General features: G+C 33.4%; 2 long non-coding RNA genes across 2 annotated transcripts in view; one reads left to right on the forward strand and one right to left on the reverse strand.

Annotated features, from left to right (window-relative positions):
• The window catches only part of LOC137621083 (uncharacterized), a 13,141-nt gene extending 8,835 nt beyond the window's left edge, over positions 1–4,306 (reverse strand). The window contains exon 1 of the long non-coding RNA XR_011040108.1: positions 4,210–4,306. This is a non-coding gene — a long non-coding RNA (uncharacterized lncRNA). The remainder of the gene's footprint in view (positions 1–4,209) is intronic.
• Positions 4,307–4,359: 53 nt separating this feature from the next.
• The window catches only part of LOC137621085 (uncharacterized), a 377,935-nt gene continuing 369,794 nt past the window's right edge, over positions 4,360–12,500 (forward strand). The window contains exons 1-2 of the long non-coding RNA XR_011040109.1: positions 4,360–4,489; positions 7,513–7,649. This is a non-coding gene — a long non-coding RNA (uncharacterized lncRNA). The remainder of the gene's footprint in view (positions 4,490–7,512; positions 7,650–12,500) is intronic.

The following is a 12,500-nucleotide window of genomic DNA, read 5'->3' on the forward strand; positions in this document are numbered from 1 at the left end:
ACGTAATATCACCAAACATTAAAAACAATGCCCAAAAAAAAACACAATTCAAGTCAATAAACGCTGATAACCTAAGTATCAAATTTAAAAAAATACAATTTAATTATAATTAAATACAGGATTGATGTTGTGCTTCCGATATCGAGCAACGAAAGATCACGAACAGAACATAGGCCTACAGCAATGAATAGAGTTCTGCTTTAAATACAGTTCTTTACTTCCGGACAAAGTGGATTACAGGTGGAGGGTAGAGACATTTTCCCCCACCTCTATATCCCCTAGGACAATTTCCCCACCTGCCAAGTGCACAGGTGGACATGTTTCCCCACCCTGCATATTAAAAGCACAAAACACTTTCATTAAATAAAAAAAGGGAAACTTACCCGTCCAATCTCCACCCAAATACCTAGGTTATCATATCACATGTGGGGAATAAGGAGCTTATACCATACAGGGTGGGGACATTTGCAAATGGAAATTGTAACCTGGCAAAGGGGGGAGGGCGGTTCTGTAACCTGGGAACTACTACGTTAGGTTAGGTGGATTTGCTAGGTTCCGCGGCCTTTTACAAATCTCGAAAGTGTTGAATACTCTCTCTCTCTCTCTCTCTCTCTTGTGTCCGGTTGGGGAGGTCCATAACGGTAGACCGGCTTATTTGCAGTGGAAATAAAGGTCAAGTTCGGATTTGCAATGCATGCAGTGTAATTAATTTAACTATCAGCAAAATGCTTACTCTTTATTTCTTTACATGGGTTTTAAAATTATGGTGGGAAAATGTCCGGTGGGGAAAATGTCATAGGGTGGAAATGTCCGGTGGGGCAAATGACAGTGGGGAAAATGTCCGGTGGAGAAAATGTCCGGTGGGGCAAATGGAGGGAGGGAATTGTCCGGAGGGGCAAATGTCCGGAGGGGAAAATGTCCAGTAGGGGAAAATGTCCTTGGAGGGGAAATGTCAGGTGGGGAAAATGTCCTTGAAGGGGAAAATGTCCTTGAAGGGGAAATGTCGGGTGGGGACAATGTCCGGTGGAGAAAATGTCCGGTGGAGAAAATGTCCGGTGGGGAAAATGTCATTGGAGGGAAATGTCCGGTGGGGCAAATGGCAGTGAAGGAATTGTCCGTTGGGGGAAATGTCAGGAGGCGCAAATGTCCTGAGGGGCAAATGTCCGGAGGGGAAAATGTCCTTGGAGGGGAAAATGTCCTAGGAGGGGAAAATGTTGGGCGGGGAAAATGTCGGGTGGGGAAAATGTCGGGTGGAGAAATGTCGGGTGGGGAAAATGTCCTTGGAGGGGAAATGTCGGGTGGGGAAAATGTCCGTGGGAGAAATGTACGGTGGGGAAAATATCAGTGGGAGAAATGTCCGGTGGGGAAAATGTCCGGAGGCGAAAATGCCCAGTAGGGCAAAATGTCCGGTGGAGAAAAACGACCGGTGGGGAAAATGTCCAGCATCCTGCAAATGGGAATGTAATCGGATTACAGGACATGATGTTACTTAAAGCAACCTTATAAAACTCACATAACCTAACTTCCCAAGGGCTACGCATAGTACCCGGGAGCTCAGCTTTGAACACCGCATAGGTCTACACTAGAACAGTTACCAACTAAGCACCAACATCGCCTTAACATCCAAATCTAGATGTCACCCTAAACACTACGTAACACATTGAATGTACGTTGTACATAAACTCCATTATATGAATCATATGAAGCAATCATAACTAAAACAATGCCATTACAATTCCCGAATACGGAACGGTGGTTTCCTTATTGACTTAAAACAATGAAATGTTATATAATTATTCGATAGGCTACTTAATTATATGTTTACATGAATTATAAGTCTATAGTATTACGTTTGCTTACGGTACTAGTGCTTCTTTGCCCCCAATTTAAGAGAAAAGTTTGATTTGAAAGAAGCAAAAATGGCGCCGAACATTGTTGCAAGTTGCAACTTATCTTCGATGACTTCTGAATATCCACATTACGCCAGAATATATTCATTATTCTGGGTTTTATCCAATGAAATTAAACAATATTTCGAACAGTTTTGTTAAAGTCATTTATATAAACGACTTAAAAGTTAGCACGAACAAGAGATACATACGAAGTTATTAAATAACGTCAACCAAACTTCTTGGGATGGCGGGAATTTCGGAAAATGCTATGCGTTTCGCTTGGAAATCGGCAAATCTGGGTTGGGGAAATTACGTCAATGATGAAAATAACACGAATTTTTAATCAAGAATCGAGTTATCTTACCTGGTCAGTGACAGCCACGAAAAAGGTAACACAAATTATAGATAACTAATCGGATTAATCGGCCCAACCGGATCAGGTGTCAGCCATTTGTCTAGTGACTTCCCGCTCGAATCTTCGTCTTCCTCGTACAGTGTTAGATACGCAACGTGTGTTATATTCACCAACCATACTTATAACGTTGCAACTTTAAATGCAATATTAGTGTTGTTTCGTAAAATAGACGAAAAAGTACACGATTAAGAAGAAAATACATGAAATACGTAATGTCACCGGGAACTAGTTTCTCGAGCGGCCGAGGATTGATAGCGGTTAAAGGTCGAATCTTCGTCTTCCCCGTACAGTGTTAGATATGAAACGTGTGTTATATTCACTAACCATACTTATAACGTTACAAATTTAAATGCAATATTATCGTTGTTTCGTAAAAAAAGACGAAAAAGTACACGATTAAGAAGAAAATACATGAAATACGTAATGTCACCGGGAACTAGTTTCTCGAGCGGCCGAGGATTGATAGCGGTTAAAGGCCTCATTGGGTATTAGTGAATATGGTAGCGGTGCCTAAAATAGTTTGTACGCGAGAATATTTCCTTCAAGAACACAGTCGTGTCGTTTTTAAATGTAAGTTATAGGAACTTTAATTTACATTTACCATAAATTTATTGTTTTCTGTTTTTGGAACGAACTTTCGTGACTTAATTTTGTGACAAAACTTGAGAATTTTCGGTGATTTCTTGATACGTTTCTACGTTGGCTTCGGTTTTTATGAAGATCCATGTTCCCTTAAACCAGTTTCTCGCGAGTCTTATAAACGGTTTGTTTTTAATAAAATGCAAGAATATTAACTATAAAACATTCAACCTTCAGTCCTTCACCCTCTAACCCAGCTTGGGCCTCACGTGAATGCACAAATCCGTGACTATTTAAAACATAAAATCTTATAGGCCTAGGCCTACTTGGTACAACCTCAACCTATACGTATTCGCTATGCCCTATAACAAACTGCTTTATTGCAAACTAACGTAACATGTTTATAACAGATTAAAATGTCATTCTACGCTCAACCCCATGTTTTATCCGGAATTATATTATATTATATTACTTACTAAGCTCCAATCCTAGTTGGAAAAGCAGGATGCTATAAGCCCGGGGGCTCCAACAGGGAAAATAACCCAGTGAGGAAAGGGATCAAGCAAAAATTAAATATTTCAAGAACAGTAACATTAAAATTAAATATGTTAAGAACAGTAACCACTTAAAAATATATATATTTCCTATATAGACTATAAATTATCAGTTATGTTTTAAAAGCGGGCAGGACATCATTCTTGACTGAACACAATGTTTTATCCCGGGTTAGGAAAATCACGATTCTACAAACCTTATCTGTTTCTGATTACGCAGATTTACACTTGTGCCAGCAGCAATAAGAACAAAGTATTGTGAATCAACACACGTATACGTACGAACAACGCAGCCAGATGTCGGTATCAACTTATTATAAACCAATTTAGGTTTTGGTGACGCATAAACTAGCCTATGGCTCCTTATACTTTAATAAGAACATACGATTTAGATATTTATAGCACATGGTAAAATTAAAGTAATGCCGTAATAAAATTTGCATTAAAACGAAATAAACTACTACAGAACACTTCCGGTTAAACTAATGCATTTAAAATATACTAGGCTTACATACTAAATTTAACAATGAGCTACTAAGCTAATATTTTAGTTACTAAGGTAACTCATGAATTGTATCCATCGTTATATCAAAGGAAAAGACTTCGTAACACTATTAAATGCAACAGAAAATCAAGCTCATGTGCCAACACTGAAAGGCTAGAGGCATTTATTTGACAAATGAAATACTAGTCTCGTATGCAAATCTAAGGTAATAATTTCACTATAAAATATAAAAAAAATTGGTACGGACAATACAAGTTAACTTACGTTCAAACACTAAGTGGAACACTTGAAAAGGAACTCCTTGCGACACTATGAATTCAAATCCCAACACCGCTCAAGCGGTCTTACACAGTCAACGTCCCATAACAATCTAGTGACCAAGTTTTGAAGGACCAGAAACGGTGCAGCTATTCAGTAGAGAGTTACTCTTGTTTCAGAGGTGAAGTGAAGGTTTGTTTATATTATACACAACTTAGGAAGAGAAGCAGAATTTCGCAATTTGTAACGTATTTCATATGGACAGAGACAAAGCTTATCTTAGCTGGTAAATATTTGTATTCCTGTATGTTTTTGATTTATTCGTAGCCGTCAATGGAGTTACTAGTTTTTGCTTCGATATAATTGGTTATTATGCGTCGGTGTTAAATGATCTCTCTCTCTCTCTCTCTCTTACACTTGCATATGAATTCTCTTTAGACATGTTAGTCCTAGGGTTGAGTGATTTCGTTTTTAAATATGCTTGTGGCTCAATATTTGAGTTAGTTAAAGACACCCTATATATATATATATATATATATATATATATATATATATATATATATATATATATATATATATATAGAGTATATGTGTGGGTGGGGGGTGTTGGCTAACGCTCCTATATGGAAGTGGATCGTGGATATTGAATGCAGATAAATGAAAAATTACTAATTGATAAGCTGATTCAAATATGCGAACACTTATGAACTTAACGTTGTCCACAGTAACTATAGAAAGGTTAAATAAGTAACGAACATTGTTTTGGGCGCGGGCGGGAGGGGTGGGGAGAAAGAGAGATTTGGTCTGATGAGCTGTTTACGAATGTGATTAGCCATTCTTTACAAATCATACCACGAGCAAATATCATTTTTATTTACTCGAAGGATTTAATATTTGAATTTGGAAGTGTGGAGGAAGAGAAACACTTATAAGCCCACGTATCTATACATCGTCGATTATCGTTGGCAGTATTGATCATGTCAGTTTTAGGGTGGCTGGATTAAGAAAAAAAAGGAACGTTGGTTTTTAATTTGTATCTTGATAAGTCCCATTCCCCCACCCCCTCCAAAGCTTAGTTTAGGTGAAATTCAGTTAAAGTTCTTATAGTTTATATAGGAGATATTCATTTTAATGCAACTTCTTAAAAATTTTAATTTGCCTTGTTTCCTGTCCTCACTGGGCTATTTTCCCCTGTTGGAGCTCCTGGGCTTATAGCATCCTGCTTTTACAACTGGGGTTGTAGCTTAGCAAGTAATAATAATAATATATAATATGTAACTGTTTTTTTGTTTAGTCTTACTATTATACTCCACTTGTCTTATTTCTCCCGAATGATGGACCTAATAAAAAAGTACGTTCTATTCCATGTGTATGAATTAGTAGCTAAAAAAAAAATAATAAATACACTAACGGACGTCATCGTCACCAAGGGTTAGTTCAATGACGTGTAAACTTTAGCGACCTCCCTCTGGGTTTCCTGCCTAAATTGAAAGGATTTAAACGTTCTCTGTGGAGCTAGATTCAAGCAGGTGTTCTACTTAATTTTTTTAGGATGTATAGAAGTTGATAGTTTACATCAATAGAAGTAAAATTTTGTGGCTGTAATATAATTTTCCTGTATTTTTATAGTAGATATGATTGTTTTTTATATGATGAACACCCACATACTAACTCACACTAGACCAACGGTTCACGGATCCCAACTCCCAAGCCATTGACATACCCATACGACACCACTTCTGTTTCCCATCCACCGACCGGAACATTATTTGTTGTTATCAGTGCAAATTTTCATACAAATCTTCGATGTTTTCTTCATATCTATTTATCACTACTCTAAAATATGAAGATAATTTTGGTGTATGAGAACAAATGTTTTTTTCTCTGAGTTTGATTACGTATTACTTTAAAGATAGGGGTATTGAGTCATATAACACGATAATTCTAATCATTGCAGTTCCACAGTCATTGCTAATCTAACGATATTTAAACAATTTGCCTACCTGATGTAAGAGGTTTGTGTGTATGTGTGTGTGTGTGTGTGTGTGTGTGTGTCAGCTTCACCGGTGTACAATTAATTCTCCGAAATACCAAATTACCGAAGTTATACAATTGTACTTTCTTTGACTCGCAAGCATTCATTCTTCAGCATGTCATTTTCTTCCTAAGGCATTTGTAGTAAAACTACTCTATATGTAACACTCTTATAATGCATGGTTTATTAATGTTGTATGCGATGAGTAGGCTACTTGGTTTTAAGAAGTCAAATATCTACCGTTTTGTTGTATCATTTTACTTTAACGGCAGTGAGGTACTGACTACATTAGGGGATGTTATTCGGAGTATATATGTTTTTACAGCAATGCTGCATTTTTCATGTTTCAAAAAAAGTAGTTTATTTATGCACACAAAATAAACAAACAAATACTTATATCAGCCTAATAAAGATATATATATATATATATATATATATATATATATATATATATATATATATATATATATATATATATATATATATATATATATATGTATGTATGTGTATTATTATTATTATTATTATTATTATTATTATTTGGTAAGCTACAACCCCAGATGCAAAAGCAGGATGCTATAAGCCCAGTGAGGAAAGGAAACAAGGCAAATTAAATTTTTTTAGAAGAGTTACATTAAAATAAATATCTCCTATAAACTATAAGAACTTTAACAAAAGTTTGTGTATATATATATATATATATATATATATATATATATATATATATATATATATATATATATATATATATATATAATGTATGTGTGTAGGCTGATGCTAATCAAGCAACCAGAGTAATAGTATTAATCATCGTGATACTTTTTATACCTCCAATCATGATAAATTAATCCCTCAAATTCTGATGTCAGTAGCTAGATTATGTCCGAAGCTTGAATTTTCATTTGCTCTTCACCCTTTTTTTTATGGATCACCAAACTTTATGAGATATAGTTATTTTTTATAGATGATTAAAATATGGAAATTATTATTAGAATTTTTTTTTTGTTTTTTTATTAAAATATATATTTTTTTAACTTTATTAACCTAGAATATCTATTGCAGATAAAATGCTAGTACTATTTATCTTGTTCAATAGTTGTCGTGTTATTTTTATTGGATTTGAGCTCAATATACTGTAGTTCCAAACAATTTTTATGCATTCTTTTCTACTCCTTATTAGTAACCCAGATTTTTTTTTTCAAAAGGTTATTTTACGTTTCTTTAGTTTTTTTTTTTTTTATAAAATGCTAAACTGAATTTTATTTCCATTTCAGGTCTGTGTGCTGAAAGTGCTCGTCGTTGGTTCCGTTTACCGTTTCTCATCAGTCGCGTTTCGCGTGTTTTAATGGAGAGGTATATACTCGTATACCTCAGCACAACGCCCTAGTGCGCCTCTCCGCATGGACAGTAGGTCAGTTTTTCATATGGTCATTCTAAGCAGCTTTTATTCGTTGATTTGTTTACCTATGTATTTACTGTTGTTTGTTTATCACTTTATGTAATTATCGATTTATTTTGTTGGGGGGGGGGGGGGTATCTGCTTAAGGGATTTACCGTAATGTACATACATATACCAAGGGCACTTCCCCCAATTTTGGGGGGTAGCCGACATCAACAAATGAAACAATAAAAAAAGGGGACCTCTACTCTCTACGTTCCTCCAGCCTAACCAGGGACTCAACCGAGTTCAGCTGGTACTGCTAGGGTGCCACAGCCCAACCTCCCACATTACCGTAATGTAGCCGTGAAAATTGTTTGTCACAGTAAACGATGAGTTTTTGGTTTATAATTGGGTTTAAATCTGACTTGTACCTAAGCATCCCGGGCTTAATTGTTATTCGCAATCTGCCTCAGAGTAATACATTGATAAATTTACAAGTAAATATTTCAAACTTTTGAACTTTAAAAGTTCAAACTTTTGCAGCAAATGTTTTTATGTTGAACAGGCTGACCTAACTCATTTTATAGTTTATATATGAAATATCTCTTTTAATGTTGTAACTGTCTTTAAAATATTTTATTTTAATTGTTCTTTACTTCTCATATAATTTATTCCTCTCTTTCCTTCCCTCACTTGGATAATTTTCCCCTTAGGAGCCCTTGGCTTTATAGCATCCTGCATTTTCAACTAGGGTTGTAGGTTAGCTAGTGATAATAATAATAATGATGATGATAATACATATTTAGCTTTACCTTTACGGGGTATCCTATGCATATATGGTTTGGTTTGAAAATATAGTCTTATAGATATTGCAGCATTAGTAATATTATATTGTAAATATACTCTGCAATTTCATTACCATTTAAACATCAGCACAATATTAATACTAGACTAAATTTTTTTTTCAGGTAAGTGACGATATGGTGTTGTGCTACTGGAGTAAATATATTCAGAGTTTTAGACCTAGTTATGTGAGTATTTAGTTTTTTTATCGTTATAATGATTAATATAATCTCTCATGTGAGGCTCACTTCCTGGGTAAGATCACATAATCCCAGACCAGCGTTTCACGGTTTCAAGGCTCTCTGCGGTAGGCCTAGTAAAATGTAATAAACGTTTTATATCCTTTACTTACACTTTTTTTTCGTTATAATGATTAATATAATAATCTCTCTTATGCGAGTCTCACTTCATATTTAAGATCACATAATCGCAGACCAGCGTTACACAGATTCAAGGTTCTCTGCGGTAGGCTTAGTAAAATGTAATATCAGTTTTATATCCTTTACCTACACTTTTATTTTGTTGGAATAAAGATATGATGCCGAAGCGTTTAGGTTTTTCTTGAAACGTAATAATCTTATATGTATACTTTTAAAAATAATTGCAATGTAAGGTTTCGAGAGTAAATATGTCATATCGTTTGTAGTCCCTCTGTTGTGATACGGAACCGTATACATTATTAATGCAGATTTATAAAATTTTATTGTTCGCAAATATTCTGGGGCGTGAATTTAAGTGTAAGCATTCTTTAAAACGCTTCTTGCATGTAAGGATTTATATAATTTTATGTTTGTGCATATGTATTACAACGTTATAACGTTAACTGCAGCTACACATAGTAACTTCGGGTGGAAGTGAGAAAGGGAGAGAGATGGAAGATCTCGGTCGACTCATGCAGGAAATATAAAACATAGTAGTGAATAAGGTCTTTGCTAATTTCATCTTTTTAGATAGCGAGAAGATAGGGATTCTAACATTTGCGTTATGTATTTACATGTTTGCAAATCAATTACAAGGTTTTATGTGATGGATAGAATAATGAATATTGCAATTTTACCAACTTTGTTAGGCCCCTAAGTGTTGACCATAACAAATATTTTCTGGTATATTATTTTTTAGACAATTTTCCAGGGCGTCGAAATATTTTTATGTATATTCATACGTATATATTTGTGATACTTTTAAGAAAATTTGTATTACAACCTGTGTCAATATTTGTAAAGTAGCCAAGTCTCATGGCATGTTGAATACAATCGATAGTAATACACCAAAATTATATTTCCAAGTTTTGGTCTAAACAAGTATTTTCTGCTATATTATTCTTTTCGCCAATTTGAGAGGGTTTGTGAAATATTTTTCTCGTATATTCACACACGCATATTTGTGATATATTTTTTAAAAATTTTGAAGATCATATAATCCGCAACCATCGTTTCACAGATTCAAGGCATTTTGCGGTAGGCCTAGTAAAAGTAAATATCCGTTTCATATCCTTTACCTACACTTTTATTTTGTTGGCATAGGTAGATGATGCCAAAGCGTTTAGGTTTTTCGTGAAACGAATGGTTTTATTCGTATACTTTTGAAGTAATTGCGATGTAAGATTTCAAGAGTAAATATACCACATTGATTATAGTCCTTGTATTGTGATACGGAACCGTATACATTATTGATACAGATTTATGAAATTTTATTGTTTGGAAGTATCCCAAGGCGTAAATTTATGTGTAAGCATTCTTTAAAACGCCCTGGCATGTAAGGATTTATATACGTTTATGTTCATGCATATGTATTACAACTTTATAACTTTAACTGTTACGCATAGTAACTTCGGGTGGAAGTAGGAAAGGGAGAGAGATGGGAGAGGTCGACTCATTCAGGAGAAACGAAACGTTGGGTTGAATGAGGTCTGTGCTGATTTCAGCTTTTTAGATTTCGCGAAGATAGGGATTTTAACATTTGCATTGTGTATTTATATGTTTGCAAATTAATTAAAAGGTTTACGAATTAAATACAAGAATGATGAGTATTATATTTTTACCGACTTTGTTAGGCTTCTAAGTGTTGGCCCAAACAAATATTTCTGGTATATTATTTTGTAGGCAAGTTTTCAGCGTTTTGAAATAATATTTATGTATATTGACACGTGTATATTTGTTATATTTTTTGAAATTTTGAATTACAACCTGTGTCCATATTTGTAGAGTAGCCAAGTCTCATGTCGAGTGCAATCGGTAGAAATACACTAAAAATTGCATTTTTACCAACTTTATGGTCCTAAGTGTTGGTCAAAACAATTATTTTCTGGTATATTATTTTGTTTGTTTTTCGGCAATTTGATCGGGTTTGTGAAATATTTTTTTCATGTATATTTACACTTGTATATTTGTGATGTATATTTATATATATATTTTTAAAATTTTGAATTACAACCAATATCCATATTTGCATGTTATAATTGGTAGTAGTACTCCAGTAGCACGTGGTATAACGTAATGACCATCCAGAATGATGTTAAACTTGTAATAATTCATTGAACATTTCCAGATAAAATTTCTATTGATATATCTTGTAGAAATTATTGCGCCTTAGCTGATAAAATATGGGTAAATTTTATTTTATCATTTCAAATAATAATTATGTATCCACATTATCATTGTGGAATATCTCTTGTCCGGCTGTCGCCCTATTTCCTGATTGGACCACATAGTCTTTTAACATTAAAAACATTACGAAGATTTCTGAACGTTTTAGGCATTTTAAGCTGATAAATTAAATAATAGTTTTTCAATTTGGTTTTTAAATGTCTTAATTTTTTAAATCGGTTATCAATTAATTTTTATTATACTTTCTATTCTTAAGAGTAAATTAACGTCAGTGAAACATAATAACAAGAACATAAAGAAAATTAGAGTTTATATAGTCAAAGTTTTTCCTAAATTATTTGCGAAATATGTTATTTTTGATATATAAATTTCGAGGTCTGAAAAAATGTCTTATTTCGGAAATCTCAATTAGTGTTTCGATTTGTAATTTTCTTACATGATAAATTCATAACAAAATTGAATATGAAATATCAATTAATCTTTCACTATATTATTTTTCTTTCGTAGTAAGTTTATAAAATTCTGAAATTTAAATAGATAGATATTAAATATCAATTAATATTCCACTTTGTTATTTTTCTTTGATAATAACATCATAACATTCTAAAGTTTAAATAAATAATTATAAAATATCAATTAGTGTTTCGCTTTGTAATTTTTCATTCGTGATAAGTTCATAAGATTCTAAAGTTTACATAAATAAATATAAAATATTAATTAGTATTCCGCTTTGTAATTAACTTTCTTAATAACTTCATAACATTCTGAAGTTTAAATAAATAAATAAATAGAAGATATTAATTCTGAAGTTTAGATAAATAAATGAACAAATAGATATAAGATATTAATTAGTGTCTCGCTTAATAATTTTTCATTGAGGATAAGTTCATAACATCCTAAAGTTAAAAAAATAGACATAAATCTAAACATCATTCTGGATGGCTTGTCATCTTCAATGTCATCGTTATTAAACTGCAAAGGTAAAGTGCATATTCTTTGTTCTTTGTATTCTTCAATTTTATCTCTGTAAATGATCATGCAACAAATTCCGGATTATATTTCATAAACGGTTTATTGATTAATTTCAAGTGGAACAAGTAGGTGCTGGGTTTGACCAGTCATTTAAATAACTGCTTGAAATGCTCTATTTTGTCTTTAGTCTAAGTTACATTGAGAAATATTCGTTGCTCTTAATCAATGTAATTTTCTCTTTTTTCTCTCTGTGAATGATTATGTGATAAAATCCGGATTATATTTCATAAACGGTTTATTAATTAATTTTAAGTAGGTGCTGGGTTTGACCAGTCATTTAGATGACCGCTTGAAATGCTCAATTTTGTCTTTAGTCTAAGTTACATTGAGGAATATTCGTTGCTCTTTTTCTATGTATTTTTTCCATTTTTTTCTCTGTAAATGATCATGTAACAAATTC

The sequence above is a fragment of the Palaemon carinicauda genome, chromosome 27 (genome assembly GCF_036898095.1).
Source record: "Palaemon carinicauda isolate YSFRI2023 chromosome 27, ASM3689809v2, whole genome shotgun sequence".
NCBI classification, from domain to species: Eukaryota; Metazoa; Arthropoda; class Malacostraca; order Decapoda; family Palaemonidae; genus Palaemon; species Palaemon carinicauda.